The 12,635-nt window shown below is 41.5% G+C and overlaps 1 protein-coding gene across 1 annotated transcript in view; it reads left to right on the forward strand.

Annotated features, from left to right (window-relative positions):
- The first annotated feature begins 3,246 nt into the window (after nt 1-3,246).
- Nucleotides 3,247-12,635, forward strand: part of LOC126426704 (CARD- and ANK-domain containing inflammasome adapter protein-like) — a 226,395-nt gene continuing 217,006 nt past the window's right edge. Inside the window, exon 1 of the mRNA XM_050088626.1 lies at nt 3,247-3,336. The gene's annotated coding sequence lies outside the window, so the exon portion shown is untranslated. The remainder of the gene's footprint in view (nt 3,337-12,635) is intronic.

Below are 12,635 nucleotides of genomic sequence, written 5' to 3' on the forward strand. Positions count from 1 at the left end.
TCTCTGTCAGTCAACAGACGAGGTCGACCTGTACGCTTTTGTGCTGGACGCGTCCCTTTGCGTTCGAAAACATTGGACTTAGGGATGTTTAGGAGAGTGGAAATCTCGCGTGCAGACGTATGGCACAAAATGTCTTTTTCCAAAGTTGTTTCACAGAGGAAGACTGCACTGTAGTTCCTTCTCTAGATTGTCGCACAGATTACAAAATGGTAGATATCGAAATAGACGACAGAGGGATAGAGAAACACAATTAAAATCACCCAAAAGAGGAAAGGCCGCTGGACCTGATGGGATACCAGTTCGATTTTACACAGAGTACGAGAAGGAACTTGCCCCCCTTCTTGCAGCGGTGTACCGTAGGTCTCCAGAAGAGCGTAGCGTTCCAAAGGACTGGAAAAGGGCACAGGTTATCCCCGTTTCAAGAAGGGACGTCGAACAGATGTGCAGAACTATAGACCTATATCTCTAGAATTTTGGAACACGTATTATGTTCGAGTATAATGACTTTTCTGGAGACTAGAAATCTACTCTGTAGGAATCAGCACGGGTTTCGAAAAAGACGGTCGTGTGAAACCCAGCTCGCGCTATTCGTCCACGAGATTCAGAGGGCCATAGACACGGGTTCCCAGGTAGATGCCGTGTTTCTTGACTTCCGAAAGGCGTTCTATACAGTTCCCCACAGTCGTTTAATGAACAAAGTAAGAGCATATGGACTATCAGACCAATTGTGTGATTGGATTGAGGAGCTCCTAGATAACAGAACGCAGCATGTCATTCTCAATGAAGAGAAGTCTTCCGAAGTAAGAGTGATTTCAGGTGTGCCGCAGGGGAGTGTCATAGGACCGTTGCTATTTGCAATATACATAAATGACCTGGTGGATGACATCGGAAGTTCACTGAGGATTTTTGCGGATGATGCTGTGGTGTATCGAGAGGTTGTAACAATGGAAAATTGTGCTGAAATGCAGGAGGATGTGCAGCGAATTGACGCATGGTGCAGGGAATGGCAATTGAATCTCAATGTAGACAAGTGTAATGTGCTGCGAATACATAGAAAGAAAGATCCCTTATCATTTAGCTATAAAATAGCAGGTCAGCAACTGGAAGCAGTTAATTCCATAAATTATCTGGGAGTACGCATTAGGAGTGATTTAAAATGGAATGAACATATAAAGTTGATCGTCGGTAAAGCAGATGCCAGACTGAGATTCATTGGAAGAATCCTAAGGAAATGCAATCCGAAAACAAAGGAAGTAGGTTACAGTACGCTTGTTCGCCCACTGCTTGAAAACTGCTTAGCAGTGTGGGATCCGTACCAGATAGGGTTGATAGAAGAGATAGAGAAGATCCAACGGAGAGCAGCGCGCTTCGTTACAGGAACATTTAGTAATCGCGGAAGCGTTATGGAGATGATAGATAAACTCAAGTGGAAGACTCTGCAGGAGAGACGCTCAGTAGCTCGGAACGGGCTTTTGTTAAAATTTCGAGAACATACCTTCACCGAAGAGTCAAGCAGTATATTGCTCCCTCCTACGTATATCTCGCGAAGAGACCATGAGGATAAAATCAGAGAGATTAGAGCCCACACAGAAGCATACCGACAATCCTTCTTTCCACGAACAATACGAGACTGGAATAGAAGGGAGAACCGATAGAGATACTCAGGGTACCCTCCGCCACACACCGTCAGGTGGCTTGCGGAGTATGGATGTAGATGTAGATGTAGATGTGACATCTATCACCTGACCATATTCGAAGTTCGTGAGTTCCGCTGATATGGAGTAGCTGGCAGTAGGTAGCAGCACACTGCACCTAATATGAGAAACGTATGTTTTTGGGGGTGTCCGGATACTTTTGGTCACATAGTGTAGCAGCGCTGGCCCGCCGCTGGACCGAGTGACGTCAGCTGGAACGAGGGGCCGGCGCCACGTTTGAAGCTGCCGCTCCCGTCTCTCTAAAAACGTCGAGCGTCCACCGTTGTTTCCTTTCAACATACAATGGCCGCGCCCACGCTCTAATAACTGTGTTCCCCTCGTCTCTTTCAAAACTGTTGCTGATCACTCTAATCTCATTCAAAAAATGGTTCAAATGGCTCTGAGCACTATGGGACTTAACTTCTGAGGTCATCAGTCCCCTATAGCTTAGAACTACTTAAACCCAACTAACCTAAGGACATCACACACATCCATGCCGGAGGCAGTATTCGAACCTGCGACCGTAGCGGTCGCGGGGCTCCAGACTGAAGCGCCTAGAACCGCTCCACCACTCCGGCCAGCTAATCTCATTCATCTCTTTTATAAAGGAATCCCAGTATGTTTGACACGTGAGCTAGGGCTCTCGTGTTTTCGAACTGTAGTTCACGTCCGTTTTCCAAGTAAAGGTCAGTTATGGTCAACTTGACAAGCTCCCCTTGTTTAATATCTTATGCTCAGTACAACGCTCTGCAACTGTGAATTGTCTGACGCATGTAAATGCTGCCACATTTACAAGGAACGCCGCACATACTGGGGGCATGAACAGCTGTGCTGTCTTTAAGGGGGTAGGACGTCAAACGGCCCAACTTGTAGCAGGACAGGCACCACAGGACATTTTATTCAGAAATCACACTCATAGCAGTGGAAGTTCAAAAACATAACAAAATAATTTTCTTTTTACATGTGGAATTTCAACATTTTTCACCCACTATTGGCTGCATTTGTTGCTATAGGTATACTTTTCTTGATAAGTAAGAGAGATTCTATTATGAATTTGGCACAGCATATAAACCATACTTACAGCCGTATGAAGCTCTAGAGTTTACTTAATTTATGAAAAAATGAGTAAGCTGTTACATTTTAAAATTTACGTTTAGATAAAAAATCTAATTTTATTGTCAATTATCTCAGTTTTTACCAGAGTTTTTATAGATTTGGAAAATTCTAGATTTTCATACACCTGTAAGCATGGTTTGTACGCTGCGCCAAATTAACCGAAGAGTCTGTCTTACCTATGAAGAAAAACCAATAGCAAGTGAAAAAATGATGAAATTTAATTACTTTATTTTTCTGAATTTATCAGCAATAACAAAATTAGGACGACGGTCTTCGTATTACATTCGCATGTTCTGCGCGGGTCCCTGGAAGCGCTGCCCCCTGTGTGAGGCCCCGTAGCAGACTGCAGTTGGTACCTGCCGGCCTCGCAGCCGTTGGCAGCACTGACTGCGTGCCACAGCCCTGCCGCTTCAGGCGTCTGTCGCATTTGTAGCGAGTCGTGCACAGTGTGACGTTCTGCGTTGGGATTTCGTGCTGCTGTTTCTGCGCCGAAAATTTCTTCTGCTACACCCACACCCTTAATAAGGTAAGGACGACTGTTTTCATGCGTTCCCACAGTATTGAATTATTTTCTTTGTTTTCTTTTGGTTTGTTTCTGCAAAGTCATGGCAGCTGTAAGGTTTCATTTAGGTTCACTATGGAGACTATCGCGTATAAAACAAACCGCGTTCGTTTATTACGCTCTCAAAATACTAACGAATTTCGTATTACAAATCTTGATATTTTAAAGTCCTACCGACGTTCCTATTAATTCTGCTGTTCTACGGACTTCAGGCATGAGTGAAAAGCATAGGCTCGGACGAGATTTCTACTCGTATTCGCGCCATTTTGTTGAATTTTTTTTCCCGAAATGTAGGTTCGTGTTTGTACACATGTGATCCATAAAAGGATTATTCTGCTTCTTAGGAATAACAGAACAGAATGATGGAACACTGCTCGTGCAAGTAGATAAGGTGCTATGGCAACTTCGACTATAGAGGAATTAAACAATTACTTTCCGTCAGGATAGTGCGTAGACCTTGGGACAGTCTGATCCTACTCCTAATGGCTTGAAATCAAACCAAGCTAGACGCATTTTGACAGTTCCATAGTGGAGCATTGAATCAGATATTTCCCGAAGCCGTCGGCTCCACGAAAACTGCCGAATTTAGTACAACTAATCTGTTCGAGTCTTTCCCCCAGTCCTGCATTAGCAATCGTCAGCACGTTAAGTCACGCAAATGTACTTTAGTACACAACGCTGTTCCATTTAATTTCGATATCTTCACTTTTCTAGAGAAATGTTTTTGGTGACAAGGTAGTCTGTTGGGTAGTCAGTAAGACCAAATGTGTAAGTGCAGAAATGAATGAATTCTTACGTTGACCTAAAATTGATCCTCTTGCTAGAAAAGTTGTCAAAATTCCCGGCGTTAGGGGCTTAGTCTTCACTTCTGTTAATAATCGTGCATCTCCAGGCAGTGACTGTGCCGTACACTTACCAGAAAAGTAGTCGGCTTTCTGCTAAGGGGGTATCTGGACGAGTGAAGCAGTATCCCACGTAAAGGCCCAGTACTGAAACAGTGTGGCAGTAAAACCAGCCAACCTCAGAATCCTTTCTGACAAGCGTTTGTCAGTGCTCAGAACGATATCAAAATACAGAGTATCAGTTACAAATCTCGCTGCAGAACTCAACTGTTACATATATTCTTGATGGAACAGTCCATAGCTGTACTTTCGGTTCATAGCGTGCACGCTGGACACTACGAACAGGCAGTTCACCTGTGGACTGTTCCATCAAAACTAAGCTGGGAGAAACTGAAGATTCACATACATGTTCTTGTCAAACCAAACGGGTGCTGCTGAGTAATACTTTATTACGAGAAATAAGGAATTATTAAACTGTTGCGGCTTTAAGAAGAACGCATTGTTACATCTGTAGTTGCCTACAGTATAAAGTGTGTTGCTGTTGCGTAGAGAAAAATACACAGTTTATATCATAGCAAGCGGATCTCTTGACATTAATACGTTAAGAGTAATTTCATCGTCTTTTGTGGAAGTAAATGAAATATAGCAATGCAGGTGGTTGTAGACAAACTTCCACAAAGAAGGGCTGATACGATAGCCACCTCCTCACCTCCCTGAAATATGGGTTGTGTTGACAAATTGGTCTGCATACATACATACGTACATACATACATACATTGATCCTTGTTGCATAGAGCATTAATACATTTCGTAATGATGTGGGATGTCACTTTAACATAAGTTTTCTTTACACAAAATAGTAAATATTTTTATAGTTAATACTTCATGTCTAAAGATTCATCTATTCAGTAGGCGCTGTCATTCAGGAATACTTTCATTTTCTTTTAAATGTTGCTTGGATATCTGCCGGATTTTAATTCTATTTGGCAAATGACCAAATATTTTTGTGGCAGCATAATTCACACCTTCTTGTGACAAAGTGAGATTTAATCCAGAGTAGTGAAGATCTTCGTTACTTCTAGTGTTGTAGCTATGCACTTTGCTGTTATTTTTGAATTGGGGTGAGTCATTGACAAATGTCATAAATGAATATACGTACTGCGAGGGTACTGTGAATATCTCAAGTTCATTAAATAAATGTCCGCAAGGTCATCTTCGGTGGGCTCCAGCTGTTAGCCTGATGCTATGAATACTTTTCCTCTTAGTGACGAACTGCCCCCAAATACGATACCATGTGAATGAAAATAGGCATAGTAGGCTAATTTAATGATGTTCATCACCAAAATTTTGCAATAACCCCAGTAGCATAAGTAGCTCAACCTAATCATTTCAGCAGATCATTGATGTTTCTTCAAATTCAATGTCTCGTTAGTGTACACATCCAGAAATTTTGAATACTCTGCCTTAGCAATAGACTTGCTTTCATAGCCTATATTTATCAATGGTGTTACGCCATTTACTGCACAGAATTGCATACACTTTTTTCTCAAAATTTAATGAGTCCATTTGCAGAGAACCACTTAATAATTTTGTGAAAGACATTATTTACAATTTCCTTGAGTGTGATTACTGTACTTGTATCATTAGCAAAAAGAACTAGCTTTGCATGCATTAATATATATTGAGAACAGTAAGGGACCCAAGACTGAACTCTGTGGGACACCATTCTTGATACCTCCTCAGTTAAAGGACTCTGCTGATTTTTGCAGACAATCTGTAGTGCTAATTTCAGACTTCTGCATTCTTCCAGTTAAATATGAATTAAACCATTTGTGCACTGTCCCACTCATGCCACAGTACTTAAGCTTGTGTAGAAGAAGTTCATGATTCACACCATCAAAAGCTTTGAGAGGTGACAAAATATCCTAATGGGTGATGTTTGGTTATTCAGTGCATTTAATATTTGATCAGTGAAAGCACATATATAGCATTTTCTCTTGAAAAGCCTTTCTGAAAACCAAATTGACATTTTGTTAGTACTTCATTTTTACAGGTACGTGATGCTACTCCTGAATACATAACTTTTTCAAGACTTTTGAATAAAGCTATCAGAAGTGAGACTGGCTGGTAGTTGTTAGCATCAGACCTATCCCCATTTTGGAAATACGGAAGCGTCCGATCCCGCCCGTCTGCTTTGACGTCACAAATATGGCGGAAACGACCATAAACCACGATTCCAATATAAAGTCGTTACGTACACATTATGAGGACGAAAATACATCGAAAAACACACACACTTTCCACAAAAAGCCTAATGACACTAACGGGACAAGCGCGGGAAATGGGGTGTTTTTGGGTGGGGGCAAACTAAATATAAACTAATTTAGACACCCACCCCAATACAAAACACAAAACTCTCCAAATACCACTAAACACAATATCATCTGGAATCGGACACTTCCCTTGACCTATATAGCTCAACAGCAGCTCCCGATCCCATAAATTAGGATCAAACACTTTCCTTGGCCTATATAGCTCGAAAAAACATCTCCCGATACCAATACCAACATACGCAGCCACACATTGGGATCGAACACTTCCCTTGACCTGTGCACTGTTAATTTTATCCGTCATATCCATTGCTGAACAAAAACAACAACCGATTAATTTTACTAAAATTACCACACGATGTACAGCGAACACTAAATTAACTTTCACACAAAATCAGTTTACTCACTGAAACGAATTCCACCACAAACACAGCCAACACTCGAACAATTCTGGATAATGATCAAAAGCAAACTGAGCCCATTACACCACACAAACGAAAACCCTGAACGTACCACCAGAGCACAACAAACCACAACACGACGACATCTACAAACACGCCACACTCACAAACCAAACTCCGCGACGTCGTGACGTCACACACAACACCCTTACGTCACGGGTCAAAGCCGACGCGTGGGATCGGACGCTTCTGTCGACCCCTCATTTTTACGCAGTTTTTGAACAACAACGTATTTCAGTCTATCAGGAAAAATACATATCTGGCTGAGACTCCTACTTATTCGTTGGGAACAAGCTTTCAGTACTCCGTAGCACAGCGAGAGGTAGGTTGGTGTGGAGTAAGGTGGTATGGCTGTGAGACGGGTAGGACAATGAACGTGAATGCGAAATAAAGGGTGGAGCTACGGGGTTCGTATGTAGCATGTACTTCATCATAAGAGCAAACCAGATGTAAACAAACGCAAGCGCGATGACAGGTCTGCAGCCGTAGCTCTCCTAAACTGGTGGTGCTCCGCTCTCGGAAGTAGGTCCAACTTAAGTGTTCGGTAGGTTACTAGTATGTCAGTGCGGAAGAACCTTTCAGACATTCTGACGTATTAACAGCCATCAACGTCTATCTTAATCGTACTTTACCTACATAACTTTTATCTTAAATTGTGTACAGTCACAGTCTCTGTAACCAGTACTTGTGCTCTGATTGTCTCGCTGTTCATACGTACCGCGAAAATGGACGACACTGCTTCCTGCTTCGTAGTGAAACACGCGCGTGGAACACCGTTAATGGCGAGAAACAAGTAGTTAATGTTCTTCACAAGATTACAGACAAAAATCAGCTTTTGACTTTTTCGAGTAGGACTATGTATCAGAAATAAGGGAGGTGTTAACTACATGCGTGGCGTCATGGACAGGGTCGTAGACTGACCATCGTGTGTGCCGGCGGGCGGTGGTTCTACACTCCACGTGGTGCGCAATTTTCTTTGTTAGGTTTGGATACCTAAAGCATATAAATATGAAACTCATCACATCTACATATACATCTATATGGTTACTCTGCAATTCACACTCAAGTGCTGGGCAGAGGGTTCATTGAACCATTTTCATACTACTTCTCTGCCATTCCACTCTCGAATGGCGCGTGGGAAAAAGGAACACCTATATCTTTCCGTTGGAGCTCTGATTTCTCTTATTTTAATATCATGATCATTTCTTCCTACGTAGTTGGGTGTCGACAAAATATTTACACATTCGGGAGAGAAAGTTGGAGATTGAAATTTCGTAAATAGATCTCTCTTCAATCAAGACTGCCTTTGATTCAGTGACTCTCACCCCAACTCGCGTATCCTGTCAGTTACACTCTCACCCCTATTTCGCGATAACACGAAATGAGCTGCCCTTCCTTGAACTTTTTCGATGTCCTCCGTCAATCCTACCTGGTAAGGATCCCATACCGCGCAGCAATATTCCATCAGAGGATGGACAAGTGTGATGTAGGCTGTCTCTTTAGTGTCCTGCCAACAAAGCGCAGTCTGTCTCGCCTTCCCCACAATATTATCTATGTGGTCTTCCCAATTTAAGTTGCTCGTAATTGGAATTCCTAGGTATTTAGTCGAATTGACAGCCCTAAGATTTGTGCGATTTATCGTATACCCAAAATTACTCGGATTTCTTTTAGTACCCATGTGGATGACCTCGCACTTTTCTTTGCTTAGTGCCAATTGCCACTTTTCTTACCATACAGAAATTCTCTCTAGGTCATTTTGTAGTTGGCATTGATCGTCTGATGACTTTACTAGACTGTAAATTACAGCGTCATTTGCAAACAATCTAAGGGGACTGCTCAGATACCTCCTAGATCATGTATGTAAATCAGGAACAGCAGAGGGCCTATGACACTACCTTGCGAACGCCTTATATCACTTCTGTTCTAGTCGATGATTTACCGTCTATCGCCACGAACTGTGACCTCTCTCGGAGAGGAAATCACGAATCCAATCACACAACTGAGACGATACTCCATATGCACGCAATTTGATTAATAGTCGCTTGTGAGGAACGGTATCGAAAACCTTATGGAAATCTAGGAATATCGAATCGATATGAGATCCCTTGTCGACAGCACTCATTACTTCATGGGAATAAAGAACGATATTTCCTGAATCAGTGTTGGTTATGTATCAATAAGTCATTTTCTTCAAAGTGATTCATAATGTTAAAGTATAGTATGTGCTCCAAAATCCTACTGCAAATTGAGGTCATTGATTTGGGTCTGTAATTAAATGGGTTACTCCTATTTCCTTTCTTGAATATTGATGTGACCTTTGCTACTTTCCAGTCTTCAGGAACAGACCCTTCGTCAAGTGAGCGGTTGTATATGATTCATAAGAAAGGCGGTGTTGTCTGCATACTCTGAAAGGAACCTGATTGCTATATCATCTGGACCTGAAGACTTGCCTTAGTAAAGTGATTTGAGTTGTTTCGCAACACAAATCTACTTTTGTCACTCACGCTAACAACTGTTCTGGTTTCGAATTCTGGAATATGTACGTCGTCTTCTTTCGTGAAGGAATTTCGGAAAACTGTATTTAGTAACTCCGCTTCAGTGGCACCACCATTGGTAACTTCTCCATCGCTATCGCCCAGTGGCGGTGTTGACTGCTTTCTGCCACTGCTGTACTTTACATACGACCAGAATCTCTTCGGGTTTTCTACCATATTTTGAGACAATGTTTCATTGTGGAAACTATTAAAAGCATCTAGCATTGACGTGCACACTATTTCGAGCTTCCGTGAATCTTAGCCAGTCCTCGAGATTTTGCGTTCCTCTGAATTTGGCATGCGTTTTTCGTTGCTTATGCAACAATGATCTAACGTGTTTTGTGTACCATGGTGGATCAGTCCCGTCTCTTAACTTAGGCGGTATGAATCTATTGCTGTCGATACTGTATCTGTGAATTTGAGCCATATCTTCTCTACACTTACTTAGCTTGGAAGGAATGGAGACACTCTTAGGAAAGCATCAAGCAGGATTTTTATCTGCTGTTGTAAATAGTTATATTTTGCGTTTGTTTTTAGTGGTTTTGGTTGATATGGTTTTGCGCCATATATGGCAATTAACTCATGAGTCACCAATTTTAAGAAAAATGCAGATCTTGTAGTTCACAATTACGTATCAACGAAAATTTCTGGTTTTCATTGCAAGTATAAATTCTCAATTACCGATATTTTATAAAAGATTGCAAAAGATGGTTGAAGATAAAACGTTATGTAAATAAGTTTCTTGGAGAAAAATTGTAAAGTCAAGTACGCTCTTCGCATATGCCCATTGTTTTGTAGGACAGATGTGATCTAACATGAGCCAGAGTGATAAATGGCGCAGAAAGATGGAAGACAATTTTGATGGCGTCGAGCACGCTGCACAAATGGACTATTTTTAGAGTTGTGGTCGTAACACTGCAGTCTGAACCCGGCAGAATTGATATGGAGCCAAGTTAAGGGATTTGTCGCGAGGAATAACAAGACACTACGCTGTCAAACGTACTGCAACTAATGCGCGAAGCTTTGTGACACGTCGCTGCCTAAAGGTACGTTGTCCAAGACGCGACGCACACTAGCGACTGCGACGGGTCGCTACGTGACGTCAGAAGTTGTCCGCTGGCGCATGCGCAGTTCGAGTTTGGGATGCGACGCGCGACTGTTGCGGCAGCTGTCGCAGCACTGCACCAGTGAGCAGTGTTGCGACGGAAGTCGCACGACACAAAGACGTACGGCTGCGAGAAAGATGTCGAGCCAGTCAAGGAAAACTGAAATGAGCCACTCACAGGATGTGATGCTCTGTGAGCTGGTCTCGCAACAGCCTTGCCTTTACGATTTGAAGAACCCTAAATATAGAGACACTATGTTCAGAGACAGAATTTGGGAAGAAATTGGTGCACAGTTGAAACTGGCAGGTGAATGAAATATATAATATTTTCCCATTAATGCAAATTTTTCAGGCCTGTTATGAAAATCAGTGTAATCCATGCAGATGTAGAATTAGAATGATGAAAATGAACTTGAAGGTCAATTTTCGCATTACTCTTTTTTGTGACGATAAAAATTGAAAACGGCAAATACATTATAAAATGAACAATCTAAAGTACAACGAGAAAGTTACATTTTACAATACCTTCACTTTGAAAGTAAACGGTAGATTGGTGTCTTGATGATACCTTCTAGTTGTGAAAAACCACCACCAGATTGTTGTACAGCTTTCTGTAATCAATAGATGTTCGTTTTTGAGGAAGGCGTTTCTCAACAGATTGCGCAAACAGTATGCTGCAATAAGTAATTTGCCACATTCACTTCAATTCATTGGTAGAAGATGGTGCTCAAAAAACTTGTGCCAAAAGTGCACTACTGTTTTACAAGGCCCTTCTGGTGTGACACAGTTCACTATTGAAATTCGTCTTTTGTAAATCCTGGAGTCATCTTTTGAGTGCAGCTTGGCAAGATTAAATTTTCATGTCATCCATAACGATGTATGCTGTCAGAATATAAGAATACGGAAGTTTATTTGGATGGGAATAAAGAGTCAGTCGGCTATGAAAGTTGCCTTAGCTTGTTCCAAAAGTTTCTGCATGGGAGAAACTGACAAGTATAATTTGGGGAAATTTTGTGAACAAGCATGGACATTATTTCTTCCACATTTCTGCCAGTGTATACTGTAGACGTTCAGAATCAAAATTCTAGAGATGATTAAGGTGTAACCCTATCTTGTTGTCAAGAACTTGAAACAATGCAATGAAGCTAGCGTGCGCTTATTGTTAATAAACTTATCTTTCATTGGAATTTTAGGTGAAATGTGCAAAAACAGATGGAGGAATATTCGGGACTCGTATCAGAGAAATAAACGAGAAAGAAAGCTTGGAACAGGTTCAGATGCCTCAGCAAAACCAAGAAAATGGGTTCTGCTTGATCACTTGGCTTTAAGAAACCTACGTTTCGTGGCATTTTAAATGAAATTGTCAAGAGCATATGGAGAAATATTAGTAACTCATACCGGAGGAATATGACATAAAATGGTTTCATTAGGTCCAAATGTGTCAGCGAAACAAAACAAATGCATTCTCTATCGTGTGATGACCACACGATTCTCGTCGCGCGTCGACAGAACTGGCGGCTAGTCGCGACGCTCACTGAGATATATGAGCCCAAATCTCGGAAACGGAGATCGATATCAATCTGATCTCAACTTAAAAAATAATTTCGATATGTTAGCTTCTTTTCATCGGCAACGATGTATGACCTAACGCGAACCATACGTAAAGTAGCCAGCGACCACATTTTTCACTGTACACAATTCAAATTTTATGCAGTAGGTTACTTGTAAATTAAGTATCGGGATAACTGTGGCGAATATCGGAAAAATAGACACCTCATTATCAAGCTGTGATGTGAAACTGTAAGATACGCAAACATCAATTTTTTGTGCCTTTTACTTTCCTCACAATTGATTGAGAAGTAATATACAGCGAAAAAAACACGCAAAACCGGAAGAGATACTTTTCAATTTTTTAAAGTAAAAGGAGAATCTGTATCGAAAAACTAACTCTGGGAGCCGATGTAACTTTGTTGCATTAACATACAGTATTT

This window comes from Schistocerca serialis, chromosome 11 (assembly GCF_023864345.2).
Source record: "Schistocerca serialis cubense isolate TAMUIC-IGC-003099 chromosome 11, iqSchSeri2.2, whole genome shotgun sequence".
Classification (NCBI taxonomy): Eukaryota; Metazoa; Arthropoda; class Insecta; order Orthoptera; family Acrididae; genus Schistocerca; species Schistocerca serialis.